Source organism: Suricata suricatta, chromosome 5 (assembly GCF_006229205.1).
Source record: "Suricata suricatta isolate VVHF042 chromosome 5, meerkat_22Aug2017_6uvM2_HiC, whole genome shotgun sequence".
NCBI lineage: Eukaryota > Metazoa > Chordata > Mammalia > Carnivora > Herpestidae > Suricata > Suricata suricatta.
The window spans coordinates 106,594,321-106,611,396 of NC_043704.1; the positions used below are offsets into that span (position 1 = coordinate 106,594,321).

Genomic DNA, 17,076 nt, shown 5'->3' on the forward strand with positions numbered 1-17,076 from the left:
GCAGAACAGACTGCCTCAACTTCGATATTGCAAATCACAAATGCAAATTAGAGGGTGTTCCGCTACCCTGACTTGGTCTGAGCTTTGTCATTTTATCATTTTGCAGCACATAAACTTCATCACTTGTAGTTGGAAGAAGGGACAAACATTAAACATTTGAAAATGCATCAAATTTTATTAAGAAAGATTCAAATGCATCCAGAAGGCAAAAGTCAAGTACTATTTATTTTAAGTAACTAGATGTTAGAGTAGGCAACCGTTCCCTTGTGTATCCCTGTTTGAGTTGGAGGTCTGAGCCTAGGAAACGAGGCTGGACTTGAAGGGGGAAACCAGCTTCGGCTCTGAGCAGGCCAGGAAGGCCATGTGATGTCGAGGGAGTCAGAGCAAGGCAGCAGACACAGGTAGGGGCTGAAGAAAGAGCCACAACTACTCAGACTGGAGCCAAGAGGCAGCCATTGTGTTACCAAAAAGAAAGTAGAGAACATAGCACCAGGAAACTAACCAGGTAAAACCAAGAGAGAACAGAGAAATGTGAGCCCAGAAACAGGGAGGCTCAGGCAGTGTCCAGAACAGCCCAGAGGCCTGTATGCATATGGTCCCACACCTCCCCCAAGGCTGCTATGGCCAGTTTCAAGAGCAGTCCTTCCCTTAACATGTTTTAAAGTCTCTCATTTGCAAATGGGTTGCATTTTATGGACTATAATCTTAGAAATAATCATGTTTCCCACTTTTCCCTGGTCACCGAGAAGTTCAGAGTTTGTTTCTGGCATAAATACAGAGAACTTTTTGTTGCACATTTCTCAATACTAACTTTAGCCCTAGTGTTTTAATTCTTTATTTTGAGAAAGAACATGAACACGTGAGCAGGGGAGGAGTGGGGGGCGGGGAGGAAGGGAGAAAGGAAGAAAGAGAGAGAGAGAGAGAGAGAGAGAGAGAGAGAGAGAGAGAGAGAGAGAGAGAGAGAGAGTCCCAAGCAGGCTCCATGCTGTCAGTGTACAGACTGATGCGGGGCTTGAACTCACAAACTGACATCATGACCTGTTGAGATCAAGAATTGGATGCTTAACTTACTGAGCCACCCAGGTGATCCCCTAGTGTTCATCATAGTCCTGGTATTAGCCTTTCACTCCACCTAGAATCCTTTGTATATTTCTGCTAATTACCTTACATATTAGTAATAAGGACAATTAGCATTTGAGCATACTTACTTTCACATGTTTTGCACTGCACAACTTTGGCATAAGACCATTGCTTGGAATTCAGAACACAGTTTGCCACAGAAATCACTTAAAAATAATCTCCCACAAGTCTATTTAAATGTACATTGTAAGCACACTCCAGTGGTCTCTTTGCTGGTCGTGTTCCCTAGCATCCTGCTTTTAAGTGGCATGGAGCAAGTCACTTGTTAGTAACCCAACTCTTCAATGGGGTTGAGTTTCTATTTTTCATAAAGATCCTCTGATGAGCACCTTACAACTTTTTAGTTTTACATCAAAGAGTGATGTGAAATAAAGTAAATTCAAGAAAAACCTATGCAGAAAAAATATTAAAAGAAACATGGATTCCTCATACATGCACAAACCACTTCTCAATTTCTAGCAAGATAACTAGAATTTGAAGGAATATTCTAGTTCTAGGACCTGAAGCTTTAGGCTATAGATGGCTTGGGTGTTGAGAAAGATCTTACTGTGACATTTGTCACCAATTCATCCACAGAGTGTTTTGGCTTCTCTAGATGAGAAGGCAGACATGCTCTTATATCATCCCCTGAGGCCACTCATTTATGACAGAGGGCCCTCCTTAAAGGTCCCAGCCCAGGATGGTGGCCCAAGAGTCAAAACCATCAGCTCTCCTGGGAGTGCTGACAGCTGCTCTATTCAGGGGTAAAAAAGAGAACATCTTCTCATTGACACTAAGGATACCTCACCCAGATGCCACACCAGTCACCCGGGAACACCACACTTTGCAGAGTGGTTGCACAAAAACCTTGTTGAATAAATGGTACTAGCTGGAACCATGGGATCTGGGAGCAAAGGCCCATATGGCACAGAATGTGAGGAAGAGGAGAAAATGAAATCCCTTTTCCCGAATAAAAGCTGGCTTTGGGCAAATTTATAAAATAGGCTTGGAGACAGACCGGACTTGGATCCTAACTCCACCACTTATAAGCTCTTTGAAGATGCCCTTTTTCTCTGTTAAAAGGAGAACTGTCCCTGTGGTGTTGCAAGGCCAACCACCTGGTGCACTGGATTCCTTCTCCTCCCTTCTCAAAGTGTTTGATCTTGCCCTCTTCCACATTGTCCATTTCTCCCTCCAAACTGGATCATTCCCAACAGCATTCAAAGATGCCACAGTTGTTTAAAAAACAGGCACAAAACAAAAAGCAAAAAAAGGATCTCCCAAAACCCACATCCCTTGGGTCACCATGTTATTCACTCACATATAATAGAAATCCTCTAAAAGTTATCAACCTGATCAAATTCTCCCTTGGCTTCACTCCAGCAACTTTCATCAAAGGCATTAATGATCTTCATGTTGCTGAATCCAGTCAACAATTTTCAGCTCATCCTACTGAGATCTTACTAACCCAGATTCCCCCAAAGATTTGTGCTCCTCGTTCTGTAGTGTGGAGTCAGTGCTGAGAAATGCCTGCTGAACTAGACAGTACCATCCCCAAAGGGGACTCTTACCATCCCCACAACCATGTGTGGCCATGGCACTAGTTCTTGCCAATGGACAGAGACCAGATCCTACTACATATTACAGAGTCTAGTAAGGAGTTTAGATTTTCTTCTAAGATTGATAGGAAGTCATTAGACTGTTTTTGCAAAAGCTCTTCTTTCTCCTTGAACCTGCAAAGCTCACTCCTGGGCATGTCCTCTGCATTTACTCTTCCTTATTCCCTCTTACCATATATCTTTACATGGCCAGCTACTTACCCTTATTTCAAAGACAACACCACTAACTTAAACAACACATCTTCCAACACCTCTCTTTTTTTCCTCCATAGCATTTATCATTGCCAGACATTATTATTTTCAGATTCCATAGTACATCAGAATCACCTGGGAACTTGCTAAAATTACAGATTTCTGTCCCTAGGAACTCAGGATATCCGCGAAAGTGTCCATAAATTTGCATTTAACCAGATGACTGACCCACAGCTAGGCTCCTCAGGTATGTACATGAACTTCTGATCCAGTCAGAAAGGTGCTGCCCTTCACACTCAGCCCCCAGGATACAAATGATGTATTTTCAAAGGATGGATCTCCATTAAGGGAGGACTTTTAGTACATGGGGTTTCACCTGGTTTAAGTAGAGGCAAAGAGCCATCTGGCCGGGCAGCTTGTTTCTCTAGGACATTTCTGAATTATTCCAACCGCACAAATCCTGTTCCTAAAGCCCTAAAGTCATTGTGTAACTTTGAGTAGGTCACTTCACCTCTGTGAGCCTCTGCTGTCCCTTCTATAAAATAAGACGATCTGGCACTACAGATCAACCTGGATCCTACTCGACCACAGGGAGTCTTAACTACAGACACTCATTCTACAGTGTTTATCCCCTTAAGCAAGAACATGCAATGAGAGGCAAATGCTGTGAAACAGAGGTGTTACAAAAGGGAAATGTCACTATAGGCCCCCAGAACTATGTAACAACTTCCCCCGGCACCAGATCACCAGTTAAAGAAAAGTATTTTCAAAACCCAAGTACTACACAACTACCAGGGGGTTCTGAACATTTGACCATAAAAACATTTGACCATAAATATTTCTGTGCTTTCAAATCCTAAGAACCTGAGCGCTTATAACTGTACCATAAAAAGGATATAGAATGGAGCCACTCCAAATAAAAATTAAAGCAGAAATTCTCCATTGCAATTAGTAAACTTGACAAACACTTATCACTCAAGCTGCAAAGCAGAGAGAAACAGGGTATCATTGTTCTATTGATTATAACTTGACAAATAGTGCAATTTTTGTTAAGGCATCTAAGGGAGAAAAATTAAGAGGGGGCAAAAAGTCTAAGGAGTACAGCCATCAAGACAATGTAGATGGGGGAAATTAAAGAAATGGTCATGACCTTATTTAATCAGAAAATTATTTGTTAGGGCAAATACTATGCTGGGAACTAGAGATATGAAGGTTAGAAATAAAAGTCCCTGTCCTCAGGGCAAACAACAGCAATATTATAAACAGACAATAGCAATATAGTTATTATAAACAGACAATAGCAATACAGTCAGTGGGGACACAAGGGAGGCTGTGTCTACTCTGCTGGGGGGAGGCCTGAGAACTTCTCCCACAGAAGGTTCCCTGAACTGGGCCTTGAAGGATAAATAAGAGTTTACCAGGAGGAACAAGGCACACCAGGTGGAGAAAATAACACAAGAAAACACTAATTAGGTTGTTATATTAGTATGTTTCTGCCAGCCATTGGGATCAGCCCTGGATGCTGATTGGCTTTGTCAGTTACTTTGGCCAAGAGAAGGCAACAGAAGTGGTGGTATGTCAGTTCCAACCCTAGGCCCCATGAGGCTTTGCACCTTTTCAAAGCTAGCTCAGACCCCTGCAACCATGTAAATAAGACCAGGCTAGTTTTCTGGAGGAGCAGCAAGGATATGGAAGAGAGCCTTCCCAAACCAGCCAACCCAGCCAATCTGCCAACTCACCATATACGCATGTCTGAGTGTAATCAAGATAACCCTGACCTTGTCAAGACCAATAGATTTTCTTCTGGTCAACTACAGACTCATGAGCAATAATAAGTGGTTGTTGTTTTAAGCTACTAAATTTTGGAATGCTTTCTTATGCATTTATATGTAAGTTAGAAAGAGCTCCTTCCAATTTGAGTTTACAATTTTATTAAACAGAGTTAAGGATTAATTTTATTAAAAAGAATGAATTGAGTCCTTACTTAATATAGTCAGTCTTTCACAGAGTTTCCATTAATTTTAAGTCATCATGGTTTCACTTAGAGTCCTTCAATAATGCAGTTCTCACATGAGGAGGAAATGTGAAGAATTAGAAAGCTCCATACTTTTTGCCCACCCGCATCTCTAACACCAGGAAGGACTGAAGCCATAAGACACTGAACTGCAAGAGTCTGAGAGAAAAAGAGACAGAGAAGACACTAAGACAGTGCATAGGTGCATGATTGCAAACTGGGGAAAATAAAAATAGGCTGGGACCCAGAGGCACGGAGTGGAGGGAGCCCCATCCACGGAGAGCCCCAGAGAGATAAAGTGAAGAGAAAAAATGGCTGAACCTGCTACAAACTGTCTCTGGAGAAGAGAAAAACCTTGGCCCAGGATGGAGAGGGATTCTATCATTTCATCTGTTAACCACAGGGCATTCGTTGAGAGATTTTTTTTCTCTAGCTGTGGCGCTTTCCTTGAGCTAGGTGCCCCAACCCCACACAGCACCAGGAGAAACCACTCCCCTATTCCCTCTACTCAATCCCTAGCTAGGCAGCCACCCAGCCTGTGGGAATACATTTCAGGTGGTATCATTAAAGTGCATGGACTAAGATCTGGAAATGAGGTGGGCTTTGGAAATACAACCGCAGCACAGGGATATCAGACCCAAAGAGTGAGTTGAAACACTTCGTTCGAGAAGGGACTGGGGCGCAGCCATTCTTCTCCCCACAACCACCAAGGCAGGGCATCAGGAAGCAGCCCCAGGGACCAGCAGTGGAGGTGAGACCTGCCTATGCCAAGACCATGCTCATCCACCTGGAAAGCTGCCCCGCCCCCCAGAGCAAGACCAACATTGATGCAATGCTGTGGCTAACTCTAGATCAATTCTTGCTATTCAGATATATTTTCCCTTATCTCATTCTTATCTCTCTTCTCCAATGGACTGGGCACTCTGGTCATTGGATTGCTTAAACAGTCACATTTAATCAACTCTCTTGATGCATATTCTACACCTCCATCACTACCTTCCCCCACCCACTCCCTCCCTCCCTTCCTCCCTCTCTCTCTCTCTCAGGAATAATCAGACTATATAGTTTCTTTGGGTAACAATAACTTCGTGTTTTTCTCCTCACTTCCTACCATATTCTCCTCTCTCTCTCTGAATTAAGCCTTTTAGTCTCTATGCCTGGTCAATGTTCAATTTCGCTTCCTCCCCACCCGTCACTTCTCTCTTTGTATATGCTCTTCCATCAGCACTGCGTCCACCCTGTTCTTTATTTGTAGCTGGGACTTCTGGTTTTATGCTTTTAGACTGTCCTTTGCCTTTTGTTGTTTTTGCCTCCCCCCCCCCCCCCCCCCCCGCCACCTTTTCTCCCTTTTAGTTTGCTTGTTTGATTTTTCTGTGCATTTGTGTGCTTTTGTTCCCTGTGTGTTTGTCTGTCTGTTTTCCTTTACAGGGCTACCTCAAGAAACAAGCCAAAGTACATATGGTGGAGAGTCCCAAATATCAATATGAGTAGGAAAATAAAATAACCAAAGGCACAACAAGAAACACCAAGGGACACCAGTAAAAACATCTCCTGAACAAGCAGGCCCTGGATGATCAATGAGCCTACTTAAATACAGCAATACTCACAGGTGCAGAATGCACAACAAACTTTCAAAACTAACAAGAGAGGGGCACCTGGGTGGCTCAGTTGGTTACGTGTCTGGCTTCGGCTCAGGTCATGATCTCATGGCTCATGGGTTCAAGCCCCACATCAGGCTCTGTGCTGACAGCTAGCTCAGAGCCTGGAGCCTGTATTCAGGTTCTGTGTCTCCCTCTCTCTCTGACCCTCCCCTGCTCATGCGTTTCTCTCTCAAAAATAAATAAAAACATTTTAAAAAAATTTTAATAAATAAAAAATAAAACTGACAAGAGACAGAAGCTAGCCAAAATGATGAAACAGAAGAACTCTCCTCTAAAAAAAACATTCCAAGAAGTCACAGCTGCAGAATTGGTCAAAACAGATATAAGCAACATAAAATTGAGCAAGAATTTAGAACAATTGTCATAAAATTAATTGCTGGGCTTGAAAAAGGCATGGAAGACCTCATAGAAGCTATCGTAGGACTAAAGCAGTCCTACAAGAAATCCTAGGAGGGACGCTATGAGGGAAATGTTGCAAGGAACACAAGGTACCAGAGACACTACAAGCATGAACCCTACAGAGAACACAATGACTCTAATATTTCTCAGTAACACTGAATGTAAATGAACTGCATGTTCCACTCAAAAGACATAGGATAAATAAACACCAAAATCCATCTATTTTCTGTCTACAAGAGACTCATTGTAGACCTGAAGACACCTTCAGATTGAAAGTAAGAATATGGAGAAATATCTATCATGTGACTGGAAGTCAAAAGAAAGCTGGAGTAGCCATACTTATATATCGGATAAACTGGACTTTAAAGTAAAGGCAGTAACAAGAAATGAGGGACATTATATAGTAATTACAGAATCTATCCATCAGGAAGAGCTTACAATTATAAACATCTATTCACTGAATTCGGGAGCACCCAAATACATAAAACAATCACAAACACAAACAATCATATGGATAAGAATGTGCTAATTGCAGGGGATTTTAATACTCCACTTACAGCAATGGTTAGATCAACTAGACGGAAAAAAATCACTAAGGAAACAATGAACCTGAACGACACATTGGAACAGATGGATTTGACAGATACATTTAGAACCCTACATCCTGAGGCTATGGAATTCACTTTCTGCAAGTGCATATGATACATTCTCCAAGATAGATCACATCCTGGGTCATAAAGCAGCCCTCAATAAGTATAGAAGAATTGAGATCATACCATGCACACTTTAAGATCACAGTGCTATGAAACTTGTAATCAATCACAGGGAAAAGTCTGGGAAACTTCCAAAAACAGGTCAAAGAACACCCTGCTAAAGAACAATTGGGCCAATCAGGCAATTAGTGGATAAATTTAAAAATATATGGAAATAAATGAAAATGAAAATACAGTTCAAACTTTTTGGGATGCAGCAAAGGCAGTCCTGAGAGGAAAGTATATTGTAATCCAGGCCCATTTCATGAAATTAGAAAAAGCACAAATACAAAATCTAATAGCACACCTAAAGGAACTAGAGGGAGAACAGCAAGAGCACCCAAACCCAGCAAAAGAAGAGAAATAATAAAGACCAAGGAAGAAACAAACAATATAGAATACCACCCTAAAAAAAACCAGTTGGACAGATCAATGAAACCAAGAGTTGATTTTTGGAAAAAATAAACAAAATTGATAAACCTATAGCCAGGCTTCTCAAAAAGAAAAGAGAGCACCCAAATAAACAAAATCACAAATGAAAATGAATCTATCACAACCAATCCCTCAGAAATAGAGGCAATCATCAGGGAATACTATGAAAAATTATACACCAACAAACTGGAAAACCTAGAAGAAATGGACAAATTCCTAAACACACATGCACTACCAAAATTCAAACGGGAAGAGATAGAAAACCTGAACAGTCCCAGAACCAGTGAAGACATTGAATCAGTTATAAAAAATCTCCCAACTAATAAGAGCCCGGGGCCAGATGGCTTCCCTGGGGAATGCTACTAGACATTTACAGCTGAGTTAATACCCATTCTTCTCAAGCTATTCCAAAAAATAGAAATAAAAGGAAAACTCCTGGACTCCTTCTACAAAGCCAGCATCACTTTGATTCCCAAACCAAACAGAGACCCTACCAAAAAAAAAAAAAAAAAAAAAAAAAAAAAAAAAAAAAAAAAAAAAAAAAAAAAAAAAAAAAAAAAAAAAAAAAAAAAAAAAAAAAGGAGAACTAACTATAGGCCAATATCCTTGATGAATACAGATGCAAAAATCCTCAACAAGATACTAGCAAATAGAATTCAACAGCATATAAAAAGAATTATCCACCATGATCAAGTGGGATTCATTCCTGGGTTACAGGGCTGGTTCAATATTCACAAATCCATCAATATGATACATCACGTTAACAAAAGAAAGGATAAAAACCATATGATCCTGTCGATAGATGCAGAAAAAGCATTTGACAAAATACAGCACCCTTTCTTAATAAAAACCCTTGAGAAAGTTGGAATAGAAGGAACTTACCTAAACATTATAAAAGCAGTTTATGAAAAGCCCACAGCTAATATCATCCTCAATGGGGAAAAACTGAGAGCTTTCTCCCTGAGATCAGGAACACGACAGGGGTGTCCACTCTCGCCACTGTTGTTTAACATAATGATGGAAGTCCTAGCATCAGCAATCAGACACCAAAAGGAAATAAAAGGCATCAGAATTGGTGAAGTGAAACTTTCACTTTTCACAGATGCCATGGTACTCTACATGGAAAATCCAACAGACTCCACCAGAAGCCTACTAGAACTGATCCACGAATTCAGCAAAGTCTCAGGGTACAAAAATCAATGCACAGAAATCAGTTGCATTTTTATACACCAATAATGAAGCAACAGAAAGAGAAAACAAGAAACTGATCCCATTCACAATTGCACAAAAGACCATAAAACACCTAGGAATAAACCTAACCAAAGATGTAAAAGATCCATATGATGAGTGAACTGTAAAAAACTTAAGGAAATTGAAGACACAAAGAAATGGAAAAACATTCCATGTTCACGGATTCGAAGAATTGACAGTGTAACAATAGTTATACTACCCAAAGCAATCTACACATTCAATGATATCCCCATCAAAATTGCACCAGCATTCTTAAAGCTAGAACAAACAATCCTAAAATTTGTATGGAACCACAAAAGACCCCAAATAGCCAAAGTCATATTGAAGAAGAAAACCAAAACTGAGGCATCACAATTCCAGACTTTAGCCTCTACTACAAAGCTGTCATCATCAAGACAGTATGGTATTGGCACAAAAACAGACACATAGACCAATGGAATTGAGAACCCAGAATTGGACCCACAAGTGTATGGCCAATTAATCTTTGACAAAGCAGGAAAGAGTATCCAATAGAAAAAAGACAGCCTCTTTAACAGCTGGTGCTGGGAGAATTGGTTAGCAACATGCAGAAGAATGAAACTAGACCACTTTCTTACACTATACACAAAAATAAACTCAAAATGGAGGAAGGACCTGAATGTGAGACAGGAAACCATCAAAACCCTAGAGGAGAAAGCAGGAAACAGCCTCCTTGACCTCAACCACAGCAATTTCCTCGACACATCCCCAAAGGCAAGGGAATCAAGAGCAAAAATGAACTATTGGGACCTCATCAAGATAAAAAGCTTCTGCAACACAAAGGAAACAATCAATAAAACTAATAGGCAACCAAGAGAATGGGAAAAGATAGTTGCAAATGACATATCAGATAAAGGGCCAGTGTCCAAAATCTATAAGGAACTTCCCAAACTCCACACCCAAAAGACAAATAATCCAGTGAAGAAATGCAGAAGACCTAACAGACACTTTTCCAAAGTGGACATCCAGATGGCCAACAGACACATGAAATGATGCTCAGTGTCACTCATCAGGGAAATACAAATCAAAACCACCACCTCACGCCAGTCAGAGTGGCTAAAATGAACAAATAAGGAGACTATAGATGCTGGTGAGGGTGGAGAGACAGGCACCCTCCTACACTGTTGGTGGAAATGTAAACTGGTATAGCCGCTCTGGAAAACAAGGTGAAGGTTCCTCAAAAAATTAACAATAGAATTCCCCTATGAGCCAGCAATAGCACTGCTAGGGATATACTCAAGGGATACAGGAATGCTGATACATAGCAACAATAGCCAAATTATGAAAAGCACCTAAATGTCCACCCACTGATGAATGGATCAAGAAAAATGTGGTTTATATATACCATGCAGTACTGCATGGCAATGAGAAAAAATGAAATCTGGCCATTTGTAGCAATGTGGATGGAACTCAAGGGTCTCATGCTAAGCGAAATAAGTCAGACAGAAGGACAGATACCTTATATTTTCACTCATAAGAGGAACAGGAGAAACTTAGAGGACCATGAGGAGGAGAAAAGGGGAAAATAGTTGGAGAGAGGGAGGGAAGTAAACCATGAGAGACTCTTGAATTCTGACAACAAACTGAGGGCTGATGGGGGAGGGGGAGAGGAGAAGGGGGTTGATGTACATGGAGGAGGACAATTGTGGGGATGAGCACGGGGTGTTACATGGAAACCAACTTGACAATAAACTACTTTTTAAAATACAGTTCTCATAACCTAAATCAGCATCACAGACAAAAAAAAAAAAAAAGACTGCGGAGCAAAAAAAAAAAATTTGTTATAATTTCTCTTCATCAATCCTCACCACATTCATTAACTCTCCTGCCTGTTCCTGATCAAACACAACAAATGAAACCACAGTTATCTTACAAACACAACCTGCCAGAAGAGCCCAATAAGAATAGGGAAAAGTAATATTCCTTTTTCACCTCAAAACATTGTGTAATAAGACACACAATATATATCAATGACACAGCATAAAATGTTGGGCTTCTATTACTGCCTTTGTTGACTTAGAGTTTAGATGTCGCCTGATTTTGCTGGTCATATACATAGTCCACGCCCAGCTCCAACTCTTAGCAGAAGTACACACTGAAAATTTTCCATGACTACAATGAATCGAGTTCAAGTGGCCCAATGAGACAACGGAATTATCCAAAATCCCAACTACTAAGAGGGATTTCAGGGGATTCAGGTACAGCCACATAGCCAAACATAGAACCCCACGGTCTTTCTATGCATTCTACCGGCTTATTGTTTATCCCTATGGAAATCCGAAATACAGTTTTCCTTTTCTAGAGAAGAATGTGAAAATTTGAAAAGTATAAATCCCTTCTTGTCCAAGCTTAGTTACTGTAACTTATTACTAACTCATTAGTTATAATTAGTATGGACAAGGAACCTAGCACACAAAGAATACAACAGAACCTAAAACTCTGGTCAGTTTTGTATTGCAAAATGCTTTTCTCTGGGTATATTATACATATATAATGTATTTGTAACACAAAACTGACCAGAGTTTTAAGTTCATTCATGTATATATACACATATATGTATATATATGCACACACACGCACGCGCACACAACCATATATTTACAACGCAGTGAGTTGAATTAAGAACCTTGTTAGCTCACCTGACAGTCTGTGGGCAAGGTTGTAGGTGTGATTAAGAGAAGAATCTTGAGATGGAGAGATTTTCCTGGATTATCTGGATGGACCTAATGTCATCACAACAGCCCTTATAAGAGGGAGGCAGGGGGATCAAAATGAGAAAAAGGAGATTTGAAGACAAAACTAGAGGTTGTAGTGACACATTTTGAGGACAGAGGAAAAATCCAGGAGCCCATAAGTATAGCTGGCCTCTAGAAGCTGTGAAAGGCAAGGAAATGGAGTTCTCCCTGAAGCCTCCAGAAGGAGGAGACATTAATTTTAGACATCTGACCTCCAGAACAAGAAGGGAATATTTTGTGTGGTTGTAAACCACTACATTTGTTGTACTTTGTTATAGCAGTAATAGGAAATAAATACATTCAAGACAGCTTAAAGGATGGGCGTGGATGGAGCATATGGAAAATTTTCAGAATGACTCCGTGTTTGACAACCCAAGTGCAATCATAAATGGGGAGCCCATGACAGGTCTATAGAAGCTACAGCCTCTGTGAGGATTGTGGTCAAGCACTCAGTGAATAGTGGGGTCAGTAGTTGGGAGGAGAGCCTAGAACACACCTGGGCTATATGTCTATAGGTCACGGTCTCTGATTACTGTGACTTCTGAGAGTAATGGCTCCTACTTCACCTTTGCTTTACAAATCTTATGCAAGTTTCCCTCTTAGTCCAGGTTAAGGAAAGACAGATCTGGAAAAGGTAATTCCAAGTCTTAAAAAGGAACAGTAATGCCACCATGACAAAATACACCCAAGCTTTGGAGGTTTTTCTATGAAGGGCCCAGATAGCTCACTCCTCAGTAAAGCTCAAAATCAACAAACCCCACCCCACACATAGGCGTGGAGCTTCCAATCAGTTTTTAAAATAGGCACTCAAGGATTATCACTCTTAAAAATAGGCACTCAAGGATTATCAAGTATCTTGGAAAGCCTTAAGTGTGAAAAACAGATATCAAAACAGGGCAATCAATATCAAAGCTGAAGAAAGCAACTAGAAAAGAAAGATTATGCGGAGAAGAAAATGTAACAACAATGACGACTAAAGTCAGTGCTTTATTTAAAAGGCTAAGAGATTTTCTCCTCCTCTCTTTGCCCCTCCCCAACTTGCCCATGCATTCTCTCAAAATAAACTTTTTTAAAAGGCTAAGAGAAAAATATTGCATCCATGAAATACTATTAACAGAATGCTTTTAAAAGTGAACATTCAGAAAACTAAAAAGAGCTCTCAGAAATTTAAAACATGCTATCTAAAATGAAAAAAAAAACCACGAGTGGACTGATTGGAAGATAAAGCTGAGTACATTTTTCAGAAAGAAGATCTTAAGAAAAGGGATAGAAAGTAGGAGAGAAAATATAAGATGATTAGAAGACCAGAGCAGCAAGTCCATCATCAAAATAACAGGAGCACCAGAAAGGGAAGGGAGAAAACATAGTGGAGTGTGAGCATCAACAAAATAATTGAAGAATCTTTCCCAGAACTGAGGACATGAATTTCCAGGTTAAAAGGACCTGGCCCACAGAGCACACGGCACAGGGAACACAAATCAGCCCACACCAAGTGACTTTCATTATAAAGTTTCAGAATATGGGAGCCAGAGAAGGGATTCTCTAAGTTTCTAGAGGTTTAGAATTAACATCAACAACAGGCCAGATACAGGGGTTATTGTATCAGAATTGCTTTATACTTCTTCATGGCAACATTAGAAGGTACAAGACTACAGAGAAATATCTTCCAAACCTTGAAGGTAAATTATTACCAACATAGAACTCTTTATCCAGGTAATCCCTCAATCAAGAGGAAAATAGAGATATAATGAGACATTCAAGGTTTAAGACATTCACCCCCCAGGAACCTTTTCTAAGACACTGGAAGGAATAAACTTGAGGGAATAATCTATGAAAAATAAAAACATAGGAAAAAAAAAAAAAGAGGGAGAGAGAGAAAAGAGATCCAACACAGGATCTTGTCGAAGGAACTATCCCTGATAGTAGGAAGGTAGATGCTAGAATGAAGCAATGCAGAGGCCAGGGAGGAAGCCGGCACAATGGGAACAGCAGGACTCAGGGGACACTGTCCCCCAAATGGCCTTCTAACCCAACTATGCTCTGAACAATGTGTTCCACCAAAAAATAAACCAGGAGAAGAAATCCACTTAGACCCAGAAGCCAGGGACCAACTCAGAGGGCACAGCAGATGCCCGGCATGATAGCACAGACAGTCCCAGGATGTCATCTGCATCAAAGATCCTGAGACTGTGCAATCCACAGGGGATAACAGAGGCCTCCAGGATGTTTACAAGGAAAAAACCGGAGCTGATTACCTGATGTAATTAATTGTATACAACATTGTGTTGAGAAACTACTGGAATCTGTGGGAGGAATTTATAACAGGTATGAAGGAAATTAAGCAGATTTTCAAAGGCAATTATTAGTTCAGGAAAAAACTAGAATGTGACAACATAATCATAATGAACTCCATAGTTGGTGTTCTTGGCCACTTTCCAACTGCCAGCATTTGCACACAGTGGGCAGGAAGTGCTGAGGAATTAACGGTCCTGGGGAGCAGCCTTCCACAAATGACTGATAGGAGCTGGTATATAAATACCCCAGCTCCCTCACCCTCCAGGTGGGAGGACATGGAATGGTTCGACGCCATTTCCCCCAGAGTGCCACCCCTCCTCCCCACCCCTGGATGAAGCTCCAACTACCCATAGTTGTGAGCACTTGACAATGTGCTTCTTATTACTCCCTTCCCTTCCTTCATCACTTCTTTTCCCTAATGGTGTTCCCTGTGCCTCCCCAGTAAACTACTTGTACCAGAATCCTGGTTTCAGGCTCTGCCCTGGAGAACCCATGTGGTACAAATTTCAGGGAATCAAGTTTTCACAGGGATAATAATGTTAACAATGAATATATATTTAATCAGAAATTGGAGTAGAATTGTGTCAGGAGAATAGCGGAGGAGAAGCGGAGTAGATGGGGACAGGAGGGAGGTAAGGGCTCCTCTACCATATTAGACATAAGCTGGTCTCAGATTGATTCATCAAAAGAGAACAGCATTCACATCTTATATAAAAGTATGGAGATCTAGGAATTCAGGGAAATAGTTTGAAGTGTCAAAAGTGGTGGTTTCAGGGACCAGGGAGTTAAGAAAATGGAGAGGTTGGGACAAGAAATTGCCTTATGTTGACACACAAATCCTTAAATACCATTTGGCTTTTAAATTATACTATTATTTTTGATAGCATGACTGTATATACTTTTTTGACATAACTTAATTCATATAAGAAAGGAATTAAGGAAGGAGAAAGTGGGGGGGAGAGAGGAAGAAAGAAGTTTAAAAAAAGGACAAAGATAAAGGGCACCAGCTCTTTCAGATGTGTCAAAGTGTTTTACAGCTGAAACTGCCTTTCCTCAGCTGAACTGCAACTCCTTAACCCCAAGGCTTGTATTCAGTCCAAAGCTGGGCAAATATATTTTGGAGAACTATGAGGTCATAAAATATGTCCATTATAGGAAATATTTTGAAGATCATGAATTATAAATAAACTCAGTGTGTGTGTGTGTGTGTGTGTGTGTGTGTGTGTGTGTGTGTGTATCTCATTCTCTCTTTTGCCTCATGATGTTTTTCCTGTAGCTATTAGAGTTTAAAAAAATATTTCTGGCGCACGAAGCCTTGTTTCCCCTCATTCCTTCAAAGGCACTCTCACTCCCTTTCCAAATAAATACCCAGCAAGGGGGTACAGACCTGCTCCCCATTGGTTTGGAGCACAGAGGCCATGAAAGAGGACCAAGACCAAGTGCTTGCTTTTGTGAAACTTACATCCTATGGAGGAGACTGATAGTGAACAAATATAAATCAAGTCACTTGCCGATTGTGATAAATGCCATCAAGGAAATGGTGGGCTGTGTGTGAGAGCAAGTACAAAAGGACTCTCACTTAGACAAGACCCTGAGCACAGCCTCTCTGAAGATGGCAAAAGCCTGTGGAAGAGCATTCCAGAGGCTCTGGCCTAGAGCCTGAGCTGGCATTTAGAGAGGAAGCAACCACCACAGAGGAACAGGAGTCAGGGAAGGAAACCTCCATGGGAGGGAAGAGGAACCGGACAAGGTTAACTACTTGACAGTTTCACTCAGCACAGACTCTACCAGCTGAGTGCTGAGAAGCTCCTGATAACAGCAACAATATGATTTCCTTAATGATCATTTGGAAGTACAAACTGCTGCCTTCAAATTTATCTTTAAGCTTGAAAGAAGAGACAATAAAAAGTATTTCCCCAAAAACTACAAAAAAGCCAAAAAAGTGGCAGAATGGGTCCTTTTATGTATAAATTCATTATGTATTTCACATGCAGTACAGGGTGTGCCTTTAACCTCTGGAGAGAACTGAACAGTAGATAAGTCCTCCGACCTTATTACTGTTCCCACACTAATATTTGATCAAAATACTTGTTTTTCCATTATCTTCTCTCTGAAATGGGAGTAGTAACATTCTCTCTTTTCTCCCCACCCCGCCCCCTGCAAACTGTTAAACTTAAGGAACATTTCATTTTCTGCCTGCCTCATGTCAAGGTCCTAAGTGACAAGAAAGCAAAGTATTATTGTCTACATTTTTCGGAATAACCTCATTGTCAGCTAGTTTAGTCTGAGCATTCATGCATAATTTCATATCTCAACATAGTGTTCATTTTTCATAATTTTAGATCACAAGCAAGAATGTGCCAGTGAGCTGAATCGATGACAAAAGGCAATGCCATTTGGAAAAATTATCTGTGTTTTTCTAGAGTCAACTCCTGGAAATGGATGACCAACCACAAATGTTTATACAATTAATCTGAAAAAGGCAAATCTGTAACCAAAAATGAGGCTACTAAACTCAAAGGTTATGAATCTAAGGTAACTGTAGAGTCGTTTGAATTCTACCAAGCCTTCAATCAGGGTTGAGACTTA

The 17,076-nt window shown here is 40.6% G+C and overlaps 1 protein-coding gene across 2 annotated transcripts in view; it reads right to left on the bottom strand.

Moving 5' to 3' along the window:
* KCNAB1 (potassium voltage-gated channel subfamily A member regulatory beta subunit 1) overlaps nt 1-17,076 on the bottom strand; it is a 452,797-nt gene that overhangs the window by 288,129 nt on the left and 147,592 nt on the right. The gene's annotated exons all lie outside the window — the stretch shown is intronic.